Genomic DNA, 20,621 nt, shown 5'->3' on the forward strand with positions numbered 1-20,621 from the left:
ATTTCTCTGTTTATATGTATGTAGTTATGCAGGTAAGTAATATTCTTTTCCGTCCCCCCTGTGTCATATTAAGAGCTATTAGGCTAGAAAGAAGGTGCGTGTGCAATGTTTTGCCCTTCTTTTTGTGTTATATATATGGCTATACCGGGATGAAGCAATTACGCGGTCAACTAAAACTCTTCCACTGTGTATTTCCGTATGTGTATGCATCGCACACCCCACTACTCCCATCCTTCACACCAGTACTGTGACTCAGCCAGTGAGTAAGTGACGCTGAGTCACATTGTACTGACCGCATGGGGTGAGGCAAAAAAGGAACATTTCAATCGACAGTTCCTTTGTCATAAATAGACTTTGTGTCATAAAAGACTGTGTGGTACCTTTATGGTTGAGTTATATATATATATATATATATATATATATATATATATATATATATATATATATATATATATATATATATATATATATATATATATATATATATATATATATAAGACTTGTGGACGAGCGGTTTTTATATCTTGGAGTAGCTTCCCATTTGTCATGTAGTGACAGGAGAGGTAAAGAATAGTATGGGACTATTTTTATTTGTGTTGGAAATATTAACAAGTCTCTCACACAGAGCGGAATATAGAGTCCAGTCCCGCTAGCTATATCTCTGTCTCTCTCTCTCTCTGTCTCTCTCTCTCAAATTGCCAAGCCCTTCTCACTGTGACCTGTCTCTTCTGAGGCCTGTCTCCTTCTAAGCTCTCTTTCCTAATTTCTGGTGAAACAGGAGACGTATCACGTGTGTTCCTCGTGGATGGAAAGTTTAAGAAGCCTGTGTGTGAGTATGTGTGTATATGTGTGTGTATGGTTACTAGGTCTTTGTTCACGAGAGGACTGCTGACAGCTAACTGCATCATCTCCTTACTGGCCGCTGTCGTCAGCTTTCCTCAGTGTAACTTGCAAATTCATTTCCTCTTCCTAGGCTCGCCGAGGGCTGTCTATCTATCTATTTATCTACCTATCTATTATGATTTGTAATTATAATACATTGCTCGGCCGCGCGAAAATGGCGTACCATCGACAGTTAATAGTCCTAACATATTAATACACATTATATACACATTATAATGAACTTATAAGCTAATTAAGTGAAATACATAATATTGTAAAAGTAACATAATTGTATGAATATTGTATATATATATTATTCATAGTAAATAGTGATTATTCAGTAATATTACATTTTAAACAAGTTGTATACATATTTGAATAAATGCATTAAAGCAAATTATTTAACTGTAATACAGTATGTACTTGGGTTATTATAGTGAAATGCATACATGCAAGAATAAAAAATAGTTTAAAATGAAGATTATGGTAAGAGTTATTAATATTTCATTTAAAGATAATGGTACTGGTCTGCCATATATGGGTCATTCTTCTTTGTATATATATATATATATATATATATATATATATATATATATATATATATATATATATATATATATATATATATATATACAAAATATATACACTTCGTTCAGGGTGGTTAACTGTGATGTTAACTCTCCCCCCACTAAATAATGACTCCTAATTAGCAATTCTTGCATGCATTCTGTGCATTGCGAACAGCAGTACTGCAACTACAATGCAGACGATTATAAAGACAGTAGGTGCTGGGCTACACACATAATATGAGTTGAACATACTGAAACTCAAATCTTCCCAGGGCTTCATTGTTTCATTGATCAGCTGCATAGTTTCAAACTTAGGTGAAGTCAGCTTAATACTTGTGCTCATGTTTAAGTTCATATCAGGCAGTGGGTGGAAATGTTTGTGTGTATGATTGAGAATGGCGTAGTGATTGATGGTGGATAAAGTAGACATGGCTGGTGTAAATACCGCACAGTAGTCTGGTGCTATGTATAATCCTGATGCTGATGTATGAGATGGTGGAATATCTGGACAGACTATGTAAACTGATGTGTTATGAGGGAAATAAAAAAACTGTGAGTGTCCAATGCGTTGATGGTGTACAAGTTTATCTGGACCAAAGGTGAAGTTGCAATGATGATGAATATTGTCATTTCTGATGATAGCCATTTCACAAGGGACTGTATCAGTAGGCTGAAACGTGAAAATGTACGCAGGACAAAGATGAACAGCATGTAAGGATGTGCGGCACTTTCGTTCAATCGTTGACTCACTTGCGAAAGTGACAGTGTCCCGTCTCTTGGAGACCGTGATGAGTTCGGTGTCTGTGTTGATGTTGATGATGACCAAAGTGTTGTTATTTTTATAGGGGAAGGGGTGTATTTGGTATACTGTGAACAGGTCTTCAGTGATGAATGGTACATGAACTACCACTGATGTTGGTGTTAGTGTTGCTTCTAAATACGGGTAATATTGCATAAATTCTCTACTGCGGAACAACGGCTTCAATTTACGTGTATGTATGCCTTGACTAACTATCTGACGTAGCTCATGAACTGGGAGTAAGTCATTTGTGATCTTGCCATCACCAGCATTCGAAATTCCTTGCATAAGTGCCCTGAAACGATCTCTAGTGTTCTCTAATTGTAGTAGAATCGTGTCAATATGTTCTGTGATGATGGAGAAGTGCTGGAAAAGAGTAACGTTTCCCTCTAATTCATTTATTTTATCTACACTCTCGAGAGCTACGTTTTCTGCTTGTTTCAGATTTTTCACAATTGTCTTCATTGCTGAGTTCTGTCATGTGATGAATTTATCTTGGTATGTTAGTACCTGAGCTATCTTATTAAATTTGTTGTTTATTTCTTTAAGGTCATCCTCTGTAGCCAATCCAAAGATGTTCCCAAGAACTGCGCCGCCCAGGTCGAACAAACCGCGCTTTTGGCGAGTACGTGTGATGTTGTTCCTGTCGCTCAGTACCTCCGTTCAATAAGATGGGAGATCTTGGATCATGACGAGCATAGTTGGCTTCGCCTGTTCTAGTTTCCATTTCGCTAACTTCACCATTTCATTCACTTCCTTGGTGTTATGTGCTTGTGAAACATAATTTCCTATCATGAAGTCCAGAGTTCGCATCGGCGTCGCAAGTCTTTCTAGATAAGTAGGTAAGTCATACAAGTAATCTAGACTTATTTCAGTACTCATGACGTCCTTAACGATTGTAGTCGTGGCCGTTGGAGCTATGAGGCATCCTTGTCGTACTGTATGTTTGGGGTCTAGATGCGCATATCCTCTTACTATGTAGAGGAGAATCCATAGCATAAGTCCCTTCATCGTAACCTACCGGAAAAAAAAAAAAAATCTGTTAATTTCCTATAATGCTGTGGTCGATGATAGTGATGATGTGCGTTACGGTTGATTGTTATTTCATTTATAGAAGGAGTTTAAATCGATATTTAATTCTCGTAAATGATGTACTGTAGATTTTATTGGAATAGTTGCACCTATGTTCGATTGTTTGGTATATGACCTTAATTTCTTTTTGTAATCATTGTTGTGTTCTTGCTTGGTTTCTTGAGGTACGTTCACCTGTTCGGTTGTATCCGAGGCTGAATAATTATGTGATAATTCCTTTGAAACTCGTTTTAAATGGTCAATATGAACTTGTTTCTCCTCGCCACTTGAAAGTGACTTAATTAAAACTTTGTTTGCTTTTATGTTAATTACTCTGTATGGGCCCTCAAATTTTGGGGATAATTTATTGTCTCTCGTATGAATGACTCCGTAAACAATGTCTCCTAAGCTGATAGGTGAATCTTTTGCCTTCTTGTTAAATGCCTCCGTCATTTCTTCCTTGGACATCGTTAATTGTTTTTTGACTCTTTTGTGAATGTCCTGGAATTCACGTAAACGGAGTTTAGAGTAATCATCGTAATTGTATATAGGCATGCTGTCACCTTCTAGGAGCTCATATGGTAATTTTTTATCTGTGCCATATATAATGAAATGTGGTGTGTCACCGATGGATTTATTTATAGACCCATTAATTGAGGCCTCTACTCTGGGAATCCAATCATCCCAGCTTGCATAATTTTCACTGAGAATGTGTCGTAGCACATCTAATACCTTTTTATTTTGTCTCTCTACCAACCCATTCGATGCTGGGTGATAGGCCAAAACGTTAACCTTTTTGATGTTGTATTGTCTACATATTTCTTGTAAGATCTCAGAATTAAATTCTCCTCCATTATCACTTATTAATACCTTTGGGGTAGTAAAGCGACATATTACATTACCTGTTATTGCCTTTGCTACTGTCTCTGCTGTCTTATCTTTAATTGGAGCTAAAATGACATAACGGGAAAAATGATCCGTTGCTACGAATAAGTATAGGTTATTATTGTATGATAATGGCATCTTGAGTAAATCAACAGCGACAACGTCCCATGGTTGATGTGGTACAGGGTAATTACCCATCGGTGCAGGTGTGATTGGGTATCCTTTGTGTTTCGCACATGATTCGCATCTGTCTATATGATTGTTTATATCTTTTCGTAATGAAGGCCAGTAATATAATAGCTGGGGTTGGTTGAATGTCTTATCCTTTCCAGGATGTCCTGCATGTGGGCTGTCGTGTATCAATCGTAATACTTGGGGTATCATGTCATTAGGTACTACCAACTGGTTAGTATTTCTTTGGCGTTTTGGTTGTTAAGAGTTAATGTTGTATAATGTATTACTGACCATTGTGAATTGTTCAAGTGGGACATGCAGTTTGGGTAATTGTATGTCATCTCCACTTTCTAACTTGTATATTACTTTAGACCATATTGGGTCAAGTCTTTGTGCCTTTGCGATATCCTCGTGGTTTGGGATATTTCCTTTGAGATCTAACGCCGCGACCTGAATTGTGTTCGGGTTCCTAGATAATGCGTCAGCTACTATGTTCATTTTACCTTGTATATAATGAATTTGTACATCGTAGTTTTCAACTGTACATTTCCATCTTGCTCTCCTCCCAGAATGGAGTTTTTCTTTAAACATAACCACCAGTGGTTTATGGTCGGTGAATAAGTGGATTTCGTAACCATATACCAAATCTCGAAACTTTTGTAATGCAAAAACCACTGCAAGTGCCTCTAAGTCTGTAGTGCAATAATTTTTCTCCGCACCTCTTGTTTGTCTGCTGGCAAATGCAATTGGTTGATTCTTTCCTCTTTTATCTTCCTGCATCAGTACAGCCCCTAATCCTTTAACTGATGCGTCTGTACAAATAAGAAATGATTTTGTGTAATCCGGATATGCTAAACAAGGTGCATTTGTTAGTTTAATTTTTAGTTTGTTAAATGCCCTTTTTTGTTCTTCTTCCCATTGGAATACAGCATCTTTTTTGAGTAGTTGGAATAGAGGGAAGGCTATATGAGAGAACTGTGGTACGAATGACCTATAGTACCCAGCCAGACCTAAAAATTGTCTAACTTCGTCAGTCGTAGTGGGTTCAGGAAAATCTCTCACTGCCTGTATTTTGTCATCAGTGGTGTGAATACCATCAGAACTTAATTTGTGGCCTAAGAAATTTATTTCCTTAAAGCAAAATTTGCATTTAGAAAGTTTAATTTTTAATCCAGCATCACTAAGCTTTTGTAAGAGTAAGTCTAATTTCCTGAGATGATCCTTAATATTCTTCGTTGCGATAATAATATCGTCAAGATAAACAAATATTTTTTGTCCTAAAATTCCGGACAATACGTAATTCATAAGACGCTGGAATGTGCCTGGGGCTGTCCTCAGTCCCATCGGCATTCTTGTATATTGATAATGGCCTCTGTTTGTTGAAAAGGCAGTGTATTTACGTGACTCCTGAGATACCGGAATCTGATAGTAGCCGTTTAGGAGATCGATGGTCGAGAATATATTATTCTCAGGACCAATATTCTGTAGAACATCGCTTAGCAATGGCATGGGAAATCTGTCTGGTATTGTGTGATTATTTAGTTTACGGTAATCTACTACCGCACGCATTTCTCCATTTCGTTTGGGCACGAAGAATAGGGGGACGTTCCACGGGGAGACTGAAGGCTCAATAATTCCAAGCTTTAACATTTCATCGACATACTGATTTGCAAGTGTACGTTGGGAGTGTGGTATGCGGTAAGCTGGTACGAAAATTGGTGGTGTTTCTGGGTGCACATTAATCATGTGATTAATCAAGTTAGTACACCCTAATTGTTCTCCGGGCAATGCTACGGTGTCCCTGTGTGTTTCCAGCAGGGTTAACAAATCATTTTCTTCGTCAAATTCACCTGAGTGAATTAAATTCTCTTTTATTCTTTCTCTATCCGTAGATTTTATCTCAATTGTTACTCCAGCTATAACTATTTCCTTCACAGGGGCGGGACATTTTTCAATATTAACTATGCAAGTTCCCTTTTTCAACTGAACTTCCCCATTCATGTGATTAATTATGAATATCTGAGTTTGCCCTTCGTCGTTTGTATGACATAATGCGTTTTCTACTGACAATCCCTTTACTTTACATAATTCTTCTAAGACAAGAACAGTACTATTCCGTAATTTGCTCTTTAAGGTAACCTTCATGTATGAATTAGGTGGTATAACTAAAGCATTAGTGAGATGGGCTGGAAAAATTGATAAATCAGTACTGTTATCTGGGTCACTAATTCTGGAGGATGGGGTTGGTGGTGCGAGTGGATCTATACACTCATCTGTTTGTGTATGTTTGTTTAAGCCTTTAATATTACCAATTCTTTTTGGCTCTCTTCTACCAATCGGTGAGGGCTCTGAAGTTATTTCCTCTATGAATTCATTATCAAAGTCTATTCCATTCATTTGTGGGAGTATAGTTATGTTCTCAGCTCTCATGGATCTTAAGCCCAGTAACATATGAGCTTTAATTGCTAAGTTTTCAACGATATAGAAAAATGCAGAGAATGGTCTTGTAGTTTCTGTGAAACTGAGATTTAATCTTATCATACCTTTCACTGTAATCTCTTGTCCATCTACTGTGTATAAATCTAAATCAGCTTCATCTAGAAAAGTTACTTTCTTTTTATTTTTAAGAATTCTATTTAGTTCTTCATGTGTTATTAAGTTCACTGGAGAGCCTGTATCTAAAAATAAGAAACGTTTTGATCCTCACATACAGCTGGTATCAAGATACACTCATTTCCCAACATGCCTCCTATGTGAAGTTTAGCCTTGTTCTTCTTTACGTTTGTTCGTTTTTTGTCATGACTTGGTCTTCCCCCGATTTGAACATAGACACAATTTTTTCTACTGTTTTGCAATCACTAGTCCAGTGCCCTTGGTATCTATGATGCCTACAGTAAGGACCAAATCCTTGTGTCTTTTGTTTGTCCTCTTTTGCCTTGATAAAGCATTCATACCTTGTGTGTCCTGGTTTTGCACAATAATGACATAGAATGGACTTATCCCTTGACTGTGACCTACGAGGTGATTTCCCATAAGAAGTGTTGTTTATGGCGCGAGACCTGCTCGGGCTGCGCGAAAACTTATGAAACTGCCTGTAGGAAGGCGTCTGGGAACGATTTCTAGGCGTCTTTGTTTGTTTGGGCTGCCTCATTTCTGGTCGCGATCGATTTTGTTCTCTGTTTGGGGTCGGTGTAGATGTTTTCACAGCTGATACTATCTCAGGTACCCTGATTCTACCAGAATGTGCATGTGTGTCGACCACACCTGCTTTACTGCACTGCATCTCTACCTCGTTCATTAAGTCTAGCAAGCACATTCCTGGGATGTACGTGATCGTCTTGGCGATCTTAAGGGTCCTATCAGGTAATTTACACAAGGCAGCTACATAACCAATGATGTCCACGACGAGGTCTGGGGACGTCTTTCCATCATCTGTTATCCAATTAGAATTCTCCAGAGTAGCTAACAAAGTTCTCTTGACTGTGGAGACATCAGCAGTTATTTCACTGAGCACATGGTTTGTAGTGTGCTCCCTTACAAGACCTACAATTTTATGTAATTCTGGAATTATACCTGGCAAGAAGTTCATACCTCCAGACATCTTTCCTGGCTTATGCAAGATGAAAAAATAGCAATTTTCTCTTGTTCATCTAGTATGTGGCGCTTGATGAACATTTGTTCGCACTGACTGACTAATGAAATGACATCAACGCGATCTTTGTCTGTGCCAGAGAATTTTGGGGCAGTTTTATCCTCGTGATACACAAACACGTGAGGTGTGGTTGTTAGATCAGCGGTATTTGTTTCTTGATCCATTTTCACTGATTGCCCTGTTAATTCAACTTGGACGTGTTTATCGTTGTGTGTGGGAATGGTGGAATATGTATGACCGGACCGGTGAACCCTGTTAAGTATATTGGCATACGTATGCAAGGCAGCGGCAAAGTCCACACTCTCTATGTCTGAGGGGGTTTCCCACTCATCATCTGAAACTCCCGTATTTGTTTCTTTATCTTTAGTGTGTGGTGAGGTTTGTACAAGGGGTGGGCTGCCTCTTAATTGTGAGTCTGATGTTGTGGCAATTTGTGTGTCATCTGGTATTAACGTGGGTGGTGGCGAAAATATTCCTGTCATTAAGATATGGTGTTATGAAATACGCCTCTTGTTTATTTATGTCCTAGCAAAATAGATGAGTAAATAAGTTGAATATAGCTAATTTTAGCACTGAGAAGAAATGAGCAAGTAAAATTTTACCCACTTGATACAGATCGTAGAGGTGTTTCGATACAAAAGTCGATCTCGGAAGAAAAATACAGGTTTGATTGAAGATCTCTTGATAATTCTAGTGGTGTGTTGATGGACGATATTACTCAGGAAATTCCATGGCCTGGTATTTGTGGTGGTTAACGGCTGTCCCAGGCAAACCTCAGCATAAAACGTCGAATTTCCAACTTAACTGTGAAAATAAATGAGTATGAGTAGGAGCTATGTGAATAATGAGTAATGAGTAGTGGATGAGAAGTGCCTGGTGTCAGTCACACGTTGCTTGGCATGGCAGACTCGCGTTGTGATGTCATCTCAGCACATGGTGACGTCGGCTTCCCACACTGGTAGCTGTGGTGAGTGAATGAGTAGCGATGAGTAACTTGAGTGAAGACGGGTCAGTAAGACGAGTTGTGAATATGGACTCGGTGTTTTGCTGCGTGTCTTGACCTCTGGGTCAGCATAGGCGGGAGGGAGTGGTGGTGGCTTGTGTGCTTGTTGCTTCGGTGTTTCCTCTTCTTTACTTGCTTTGTTTTATATTCTTCTTGTTGCTGCTTGAAGTTACGTGAAGATTATAGAGTTGTTTTGTAGACTTGTAGACTATTTGCATTGTAGGCTGTATTTTGTCGGGATTCACTGTAGAACTGAAGCTAATCTTGTAGAGTCTCGCCTGCTTTTGTAGAAATTTGCTTTTATTTGGGAGACGATGTCCGTAGATTCGCTGGTTCGTCGTAGAAGTTGCAAGATCGTATCAATATTTTGTTAAACTACTTGCAAGGCGTCATGTGATCTATTCACCTCTGCATCAGCATGATGATCGGGGAGACGGAGGGGGCTGGTTGGAGAGAAGTGTCAGGAGCTGGTTGTAAGTTGTTGGTTGTGAGAGGTATTCTTTTTGTTTTCAATCTTGATATTTTGTAGGAATTCAATGTTGATTCGTAGACGAGGTTTGTATACGTTCGCTGCCACCAAATGTCATAAATAGACTTTGTGTCATAAAAGACTGTGTGGTTCCTTTATGGTTGAGTTATATATATATATATATATATATATATATATATATATATATATATATACATACAGGGTGTAACGCGACGTATGACAAAAACTTACACCAATGATCTATCATGTAATTTTGAGTATATTTTGTTCTATAAACATATGCTCTCTGTGACCCCAGTTCAGTACCCAGCATTCGGTTGTTTTGTGTAAAAGCTTCGTGCCTTGCATGTGCCATTCGGTGAGAGCTTCGCAGGGCGACGGGAGACGAGTATTATTAGCTTATACTGTACTGTACATGAATATCCCATATCCTATCAGTACACACGAGTTTTAAGAAGAAATTTTACGTAGTCTATTGATTCTTTAACATTAAGTCATGCATTCATGCAGTTCTTTTGCACAAATCGACTGTAATTAATGATTAAATTCAAATTTTACGGCTTGCAAGGGAGTAGGAAGGGAGGGAGGACAGGTTGGTGTGTTGTTGCCAGTTCGTAATATTTGGTTTGTAGGATGATGCTACCAGCATTATCATAACACCCACAGCTCATTCAATGAAAAAACGTTATTCTAAAGGGAGATTAGCCTCACTTTAAGTCAGGAGGAATTTTATTTATCACAATTATTCTGCTGCAAGTAAACGTGGCGCCATTGGGTAACTTCACCTGTATTCCTCTCTGGAGCACTGGCATTACCATCTCAGAATCCATAAAATAAATACACGATATCTGCATATTTTTCATTGCTGTACGTACGTGGCATGCTGTTTCATGAACATGTGAAGCTGAACCCGGTGAACAACAGAACGCGGAGAACAGTATTTGAAGTGTGTGCCTCCCATGCAAATGTTCCCGTTCAAAAATGACAGTGGACGCAGGGTTGCCAAGTCCTTATCATCAATCTCGCTAATTTAGTCCAGAAAACTTGCTAGAATGTCGCTAGATAATAAACACTGCAAAACATCGCTAGAAAATACGATAATATCTCTAGAATAGCACCTCAAAATGGCAAAAATATCCAGAATGTAGCTAGATATCATGTTGCCAGATGTTAGTGCCGCAAGTAGAAGCAAAAAATAGGTCTAGCTGCATAGCAGTCACATTGGCAATCCTGTATCACTGTTCTCGCGTCAACATCATAATTATGAAAAAAATGGTGCCACGTTTACTTGCAGCAAAAAAAATTGTAATGAATAATAATATTACTCCTGACTTAAAGTGATGCTAGTCACCCAGTACAGTAATGTTCTTTCACTGAATGTGCTGTGGGTGTTATGATAATGCTGGTAGCATCATCCTAGAAACCGAATATTACGAACTGGCAACAACACACCAACCTGTCCTCCCTCCCTCCCTACTCCCTTGCAAGCCGTAAAATTTGAATTTAATCATTAATTACAGTCGATTCGTGCAAAAGAATTGCATGAATGCATGACTTAATGTTAAAGAATCAATAGACTACGTAAAATTTCTTCTTAAAACTCGTGTGTACTGATAGGATATGGGATATTCATGTACAGTACAGTATAAGCTAATAATACTCGTCTCCCGTCGCCCTGCGAAGCTCTCACCGAATGGCACATGCAAGGCACGAAGCTTTTACACAAAACAACCGAATGCTGGGTACTGAACTGGGGTCACAGAGAGCATATGTTTATAGAACAAAATATACTCAAAATTACATGATAGATCATTGGTGTAAGTTTTTGTCATACGTCGTGTTACACCCTGTATATATATATATATATATATATATATATATATATATATATATATATATATATATATGTATGACTTGTGGACGAGCGGTTTTTATATCTTGGAGTAGCTTCCCATTTGTCATGTAGTGACAGGAGAGGTAAAGAATAGTATGGGACTATTTTTATTTGTCTTGGAAATATTAACAAGTCTCTCACACAGAGCGGAATATAGAGTCCAGTCCCGCTAGCTATATCTCTGTCTCTCTCTCTCTGTCTCTCTCTCTCAAATTGCCAAGCCCTTCTCACTGTGACCTGTCTCTTCTGAGGCCTGTCTCCTTCTAAGCTCTCTTTCCTAATTTCTGGTGAAACAGGAGACGTATCACGTGTGTTCCTAGTGGATGGAAAGTTTAAGAAGCCTGTGTGTGAATATATGTGTATATGTGTGTGTATGGTTACTAGGTCTTTGTTCACGAGAGGACTGCTGACAGCTAACTGCATCATCTCCTTACTGGCCGCTGTCGTCAGCTTTCCTCAGTGTAACTTGCAAACTCATTTCCTTTTCCCAGGCTCGCAGAGGGCTGTCTATCGATCTATTTATCTATCTATCTATTATGATTTGTAATTATAATACACCTTCACCTTAACTTAACCCAAATTTTCGTCATTTTGTAGCTTATTTCATGTAGCTCACTGGCAGAAGGAGACAGTACAAAGGTTCTTCAACCTCCCAGTAGCACTTCTCCGTTACTTGTATCGTATTCTAACATTAACCTAATGTTGTGTCTCAGCATTCAGAATAGGAAAAATGGTAATTTTATGTCAAAGTTAAATTGAAGAATTATAGATAAAATGTTGTTAGCATTGCAATATATCAATAGCTTTGACGTCACTGACACGTCTGGGTTCTAAACTAATGAAGCAAAAATCCAATTCCTCTTTTTGATTTACTTCACTTCAGGAACTTCTAAGAATTAGAGGACGACTGAAAGGTTTCAGTGAGCTTAAAAATGTACAGATCATGGTGACAATGAGAACGAGAGAAAACAGAAATGTCTCAGGCACAGATCAAAGTCCTAGAACTATGAGAGAGAGAGAGAGAGAGAGAGAGAGAGAGAGAGAGAGAGAGAGAGAGAGAGAGAGAGAGAGAGAGAGAGAGAGAGAGAGAGAGAGAGAGAGAGAGAGAGAGAGAGAGAGAGAGAGAGAGAGAGAGAGAGAGAGAGAGAGAGAGGAAATATGCCGAAAAAAAAAATGCGGAGAAAAACAAGTCCGTTCACCGTAAAAACAAAGCTAGAAAAGACAGGGAATAGCCTGGAGGAGGGGAGGCATAAAAAGGATTCAGTAGTAAGGCTTGGTGATAAAAGGGATGATGGGATTTAAGGGGCGTGAGTAAGACTGTGGAGGGGACACACACACACACACACACACACACACACACACACACGCGGTATACGATGATAAATACTGTATAAATGGATATACATGTACATATACATTGAGAGAGAGAGAGAGAGAGAGAGAGAGAGAGAGAGAGAGAGAGAGAGAGAGAGGAAAATGAAACAGAAAAAGGATGATGGAATTAAGAGGTGAGTGGAGTGATATCATGAGGAGATGGGTGTGTCGAGATGGGATTGGTTGGATGAGGATGAGGTTATTGTACAACTTGGTAGGAAGTGATGGCACGGAAGGCACTTTGGTAGGTCTAGACAGACTTTTTCAAGTATAGACCAGACAGGGACATAACCATAGCAGGCTAGGGTGGTTTAGAAGAGTCGTCCCAGTATTTTTTTTTTTCCACTTAGGACTTAATCATTACAATTATAATTTTATTTTTCTAGGTGACACTGAGACAGTATGTTTTCCTTTCGTAATTTTCGATTAATATTCCACGTCAGTTTTTTGACACTGTATGATGTTCCTTACGACTTTTTCATGTTAGTTTGAGCTAAAGGGCTTGCTGGGCCGAGGGGCCTTCCTTTTTGGTATCCATGTCTTATGCTTGTTGTGTAGCATTACATTTGACAGGAACTGCTCACCATAAATCAATCGGCTCTCTGGAATTACTCTCTTTTCTTATGTTCCTATATTGTATGAGATTTTGGAATAGCCCCGACTCCACCACTACCACCATATGTTCCTTCCTTTCCTTACAAATACCTGTATTTGTCCTCTTGTCCCTCACCCACCTGTCACGGGGGGAGGGTTGTAGGAAAGAAGTATGAAAGAGTAGGTGAAGGGAAGGAAGGGAGAGAAAAGAGGCATAATTGGACGCGGAAAAAAGTGAGAAAGAAGGAAGTAAAAACTAAATTAAACGGGTGGAATTGAGGAAGGCAGAGAAAAAAAAAACTTATAGAGAGGTTGACAGACCGATTGACTAACAGAGACACAGACAGACAAACAGATAGACAGGTAGACAGGGAAGGGGGAGGTGGGCTGCTGAAATGTGCCGGGTTGCAGAATATGGACTGGAACAGGGAAGCCATAGAGCAGACAGATGGGACTACTTCCGACAATGAGGTGCTTCTCTCACCCTCGGAGCCATTGTTAACTCCTGTGATATTTATGGCTAGCTGAATCCAAACATTGCTATAGTCGGTTTATTTTTACGTGCCAGAGAACTCCAACTTCCTTTAGGTCAGCTAATGGCTGAGTGTAGTCAGAGTGAACAATGACAACGACTACAGTTCATTCTCTTTAACTTGACCTAGAGTTTTTTTTCCTTTGTAGCTTATTTCACGCAATTCACTAGCAGAAAAAAAAAAAAACAGTTGTAAGGCTCCATATCCTATCCGTGGAACTTCGTGACTAGCACTGTATTCTAGTGTTCTATATTGCTACAGCTCACCATTCAAGACGGAAAAAAGTCAATTTTAGGTCAAGTTAAAGTGAACAGAGTAGTGACCAAGGAGACTCAATCCTCCCATATAACTTGGTCTCATCGAATTTCAGGGCAAACTCGACTTAGCATTAAAGTTGTAAGAGTAGCCCAGTTCCTTCAGATGAAAACAAACCAATCATAGGAGGTTCGTGAGCTTTAAACCAGCCACAAGAATCAAACGAGTGTACTGCTTCACCACGATATTGTCTTGTATGTTATGATATGACACGGGAAAGGCTCACCAGAAATCGAGGGGTTAAGTATAACAGACACTAATCTCTTTCGTGCAATAACTCTTTCCTCATCTATATCGTCTCCTCGGTACCTAGCAGAATTTTACAAGGCGTCCTCGTGGTAGAGGGATTAATTTTTAAAGGTACTAGGTGGGTGGATTAAAAGGGAATTCATTTATATACTGCGAGCGAATGGGCTGGTGGACTGTGTAAGAGGAGACAGATTAGTAGTTGGATCGTAAGTGTAATGATGGATTTGTCGTGAATGAGACTGACAGATGAGAATTTTAAGTGGGCAGATAAGGAGACTAGCAGTGGATGAAAATAAAAACAGACAGGCTGAGAGTGAATTGATTAACGGATTAGTGGATGTAAGGAAGTAAAGAAGGATGATAGATAAGTGGAGTGATAAGTGGATAATGTATTGGATATAATGGATCCACTGGCCTGACCGATATGTAAACGGAATGCACTGATAGACTGATGGGATAGAGAAGGAATGAGTTTATGAATTAGTGAATGAATTAACTCCACTAAAGGGAAGACAACGTTTTAGCAAGGCCGAAAACTAGCTGCTGTGATAGATTAAGTTTGCATGTATCTATATATGTATTTATGCTAACAAAATTTATGAATACTGATCCGATTTATATAACATTGCCAAACACATTGCGTTATGTTTGGGTCTGGGTAAAAGTGATTAGATTTTGGTACAGATGCATCAAAAGTCAAGGGCCCGTATTCTTGTTGGGTAAGAAGGCTCCCTAACAACTCTTCATTATCGATTTATATTTGCGTATTGCTGGTAATATTATTTTTTACGTTATTTATGCCGAGTATGGTGATTTAAGGTGACTTAATTTACAGATAAGAGGAAGGCAATGTGTAATAAGAAAAATATATTGCTTATTAAGAGGTGTCAGGGAGCTTCCTCAACCAACGAGAATAAGGGCCAAGGTCATTTGACAAAACCAAACTATAGGGAGCAGTGATATCTTAAATGCCTGATCAGAGTTGGATCAGACTTGGTACTTACAATATCTGTGGGGATGGGAAGAAAGGATAATGAGTTGAAGATCAATTAGAGGCCAAGGTCAGAGGCCAGAGTCAGTTAGGATGCAGTGGTCCCTTGCTTTGATGTACGTTATATTGGTATTCGATCAGAAGATTTTATTCAGTATGAGAAGTCCCCCCTAAGCTGAGTGAAATCGTCTAGGGTGGAAAGCATATGGTATAAAAATAAAATGGACGTAACTAAAGGGTAAATGTTTTATTCGATTTAGTTGTGTAGTGTGTGAATGTTAGAACAGTAGGGGTGACTAAAATGGTGGAGTGAGTAGCACTGTTTGGACTAGGGATGCTGGCAATTAACTTACTCCCATTCACTGGAGAGAGAGAGAGAGAGAGAGAGAGAGAGAGAGAGAGAGAGAGAGAGAGATTGTGGCATCTTTTATCTCGTCATCATCATCATTCTTAGAGTAAAAAAGGTTCTCAGAATGCAATGCTTTATTCCCGGAAATGGGAAAGAATATATATAAAAGAAAGGACTAGAAAAAGAACAGAGACAGAAGGAAGGAAGGATGAGAAGAAAAGAGAAAAGGAGGAAAGCAGTAAGAGAGTACTAGTGAAAAGGAGGAAGGAGAAAAAAAGGAAGGATGACAGAATTGGAAGAAAGAAGAAGGGAAGGAAGGATGAGAAAAACATAGAATGAATGAAGAAAGAATTGAGAGATGAAGGAAGGATGGAAAGAAGGAAAAAATGAAGTAAGGATGGAAGGAAGAAAAGAAGGAAGGAAGACTAGGATAATGGTACACTGAAGGATGGCGGAAAGAGGAATGATATATGGACATGATGAATGGACGTCCCCTGTTGTTGAGAGAGAGAGAGAGAGAGAGAGAGAGAGAGAGAGAGAGAGAGAGCGAGAGGGGGGGGGTGGAGAGAAGAAAAGGAAGGAAACGGTCAGAAAAGGAACTCTGAAAAAAGAAAGCAAGTTGAAGGCCAGATGAAAAACGAACTTGAGAGAGAGAGAGAGAGAGAGAGAGAGAGAGAGAGAGAGAGAGAGAGAGAGAGAGAGAGAGAGAGCAGGTACTAAGGAAGGTGAAGAAGGATCCCCCATGTTTACCTTTCCGGCCCCCCCCCCCTCCCATCCCAGGAACCCTCAGGCTCTCCACAACACTTCCTTTGAGGAACTTTTTGCTCCTCCCCCTCGCTCCTTCCCTCCCTCCTCTCCACTTCTTTATCCCCTCTTCCTCCACTTTTTTATCGATTTCCCCTCCACTTCTTTGTCTCCTCCTCTTTCGATTTTCAATTACTTTCCCTCCACTTCTTCATTCCTTCATTTCTACTTTCCTTCTTATCCCCATTCCATCATTTCCATTCCCTTCTTCCCTATTCACTTCTTACTCTCTCCCCTCTACTTCTTTCCTCCCCCCTCCACTTCTTTATATCTTCCTGTCTACTTCTTCCTCCTCCACTTCTTTATCTTTTTCCCCTCCACCCGTTCCCCTTCTCCACTTCTTTATTCCCTCCCCCTCCATGCCTTCGCTCCAAATTCTTTATCTCCTGTACTTCTTATCCCCTCCTCTTCCACTTCTCTCCTCTCCTCTTTAACTTCTTTATACCCTCCTTCCTCCTTCCTTCCCCCTCCACTTCTTTCCTACTCCCCCATCCACTCCTTCACCTCCTTTTCTTTATCCCCTCCCCCCACTCCACTTCTTTGTCCACCTTAGCCTGCCGCCCTGATCTCATTAAAGCCAGCCTCTTTGAACGCCACTTTCTTCCCCTTTGAGCTCTTTGCTGCTCTAGTGTCACCGGTAAGAGGTACACTGATGCTTATGGCCATGTAAACAAACTGTCTTATGTCCACTGAAGACGCCTGGTTTGTGAGAGCAATGTGTGCTTAGTTTTTGTTGCCGTTTTTTTACACACACACACACACACACACACACACACACACACACACACACACACACATACATTCACAAACACACACATATCCAAACACAAGCACACACGTACACGCACATATACACATTCACAACCACACGTTCACACACATGTACACACACATATACACATTCACAACCACACGTTCACACACACACACACACACACACACACACACACACACGTACACACGCATACGCACACAAACACACACACATACATTCATAAACACACATATCCAAAAAACAACCACATACACACACACATATACACATTCACAACCACACGTTCACACACATGTACACACACACACACACACACACACACACACACACACACGCACACACACACACACACACACACACGTACACACACATATACACATTCACAACCACACGTTCACACACATGTACACACACATATACACATTCACAACCACACGTTCACACACACACACACACACACACACACACACACACACACACACACACACACACACACACACACACGTACACACGCATACGCACACAAACACACACACATACATTCATAAACACACATATCCAAACACAACCACATACACACACATATATACACATTCACAACTACACGTTCACACACATGTACACACACACACACACACACACACACACACACACACACACACACACACACACACACACACACACACTGACCAGTGTCGTAAGTAAGATAGCAGAATAGCTGATAAAAGTTTGGGTAAACCATAAAGAAGATCACAGTATGATAACAGAAAAAGAATTCAGTTTAAGAATACGCAAATCATGTGTTACTAATCTATTAAGCCAGTGTGATAGAGTTACAGAAACATTACAGAAACGAGAATAATGGGTGGACAGTATCTATTTAGATCTCAAGAAAGCATTTGACAGAGTACCGCACCAAAGACTTATTGAAACTGTACCATCAAGGAGGTATCTAAGGCAACTTGTACTGTGCGATGCAAGATTTCCTCAGAAAAAGGGAAATGAGAACATTACTAAGGGAAAATTACTCATCATGGAGCGAAATGACTAGCGCAGTTCCATAGAGCTCAGTGCTGGCACCAGTTATGTTTTTAGTCTATATAAATGACATAGACATTAACACTGGAAATGGAGGCTATCTAAATATGTTTGCGGATGATGCAAAGGAAAATTACTAGCGCAGATTCTTGCAAAGAGCTACAAGAAGAATTAAATAAGCTTCATTAATGGAGCAATAAATGGCAAATGGAATTTAATGTGGACAAGTGTCACATAATTAAGGTTGGTAAAAATGAGAAAAGAACAGATTGGGATTATATGTTAGGAAGATCAACCCTACACATATCAGAAAGGGAGAAGGACTAGGAGTGGTTATCAATAACAGACTATCTCCGGCTGACCACTGATGTGGTCAGCCAGAGATTCAGCCGGAGCATTCACATATACAAATGAAGAATGCTGAGAAAGATAATGATATCATTCATCAGATCAACCCTAGAGTATGCATCAGTAGTCTGGAATCCTTATCTAAAAAAACACATAGATAAGATTGAAAAAGTACAAAGGGCAGCTACAAGATGGGTACCAAGCTTAAGGGATTTAAGTTATGAAGGAAGCTTAGAAAAACTGAATCTACCAACACTACAGGACAGAAGGGAAAGAGGAAACATGATTATGCTATATGAATGCGTCTCAGGGAAAGAGAAATTAGACATAAATGAATATATAACCTACTGTATGGGGAAGCATCAGCAAGAGAACGCTGCAAAAACTACACAAAAAGAGAGGCGATAAAGACGTAAGGGTATTCAGTTTCCCAAATATGGCAATAGATCAGTGAAATGCACTACCTAATTCATAAATTTATGGATATGTATGATAAAAATGGTTTAATACAGGGGGCAGTACGAGCCTGACTCATTTCTGTTAAGATACAATTAGGTAAGAACAATTAGGTAAGAACACACACACAGCCACTTCCCTTCCCCCGCCACACACACACACACACACACAGCCACTCCCCTTCCCCCGCCACACACACACACACACGCAGGCACTCCCCCAACCTCACACACAAGGGGAAAATCGCCGTGTAAATTCCCACTGAAAAATCATTCAAATTCAGTGTCAGTGCCCACTTAACAGGCACTAATTTTGGTTGCGTGGGTTAACCCCCACTTTCGGAGGATAAATGATTACTTGTAATAGAAGAACAGTGTAATTCACCAGAATACATTCGATAAATATCTTAAGCAAAGGTTATAAAATATTATTTTAGTGAATAGAAGGATATGGTCATAAATTTTTAGGATTTTGATAAAGAGTTAATATGAATTTAAACTTGTAATTCCGCTAGAAATCACGCCCTCCCCCCCCCATCCCCGCCTCATTTTCCAAAGTGTTGGGTGTAACCCTTCTTAAACAGACCATATACAATATATATACATACGCCCATTCTCTAACCATATTGAACACTTCATGTACTGAGTGCGCGCGCACACACACACACACACACACACACACACACACACACACACACACACACGTACATACATACATACTTACATACATGCATTCATGCATACACATGGGGAAAACTAACATCAGAATTTCTGACGAAAATTCATTAGAAACCAGAATCCGAGCACCCACCTAACGAGCACTAAGTTGCGGGACGAGAGGGGGGGGGGGAGGGCAGGGGATGTCCGCCCTCCCTTGTTATTTATCGGCAGACCAATGGTTAGTTATGTTAAAAGAGCAGTGTTACTTACCAGAACACATAGAATAACATCCCACCTAAATACTACCATATAATCATTTCGGTGATAAAAAGGGATGTGGTAATAAATTTTGATGTCTTTGGTATTTAGCTGTCCTTTTTTTTTTTTTTTTTTTTTATCGAGGCGAAGATGCACCTGACAGGTTGGTGATCACTGGCCGAATGCAACATGTCCGAACAACATCGCTGTATTTCAAATAATTATCGGCCATGTGAAACAAAATTTACTAACTCAAATACAACGATGTAATTCGGACATATTCAATTCAGACAGCCATCACCAACCTGTCAAGTGCAGCTTCGCCTCGATAAAAAAAAAAAAAATCTGAGTATAGCACAAATTTAAAATAATATTTCTGCTAGAAATCACGCCGCATCTTTTCCAAACTATTGGATCCGGCCCTTCTTAAACAGACCATATATATAATAAAGCCATACG

Source organism: Coenobita brevimanus, chromosome 39 (assembly GCF_032717465.1).
Source record: "Coenobita brevimanus isolate Jiangsu-jjx chromosome 39, ASM3271746v2, whole genome shotgun sequence".
NCBI lineage: Eukaryota > Metazoa > Arthropoda > Malacostraca > Decapoda > Coenobitidae > Coenobita > Coenobita brevimanus.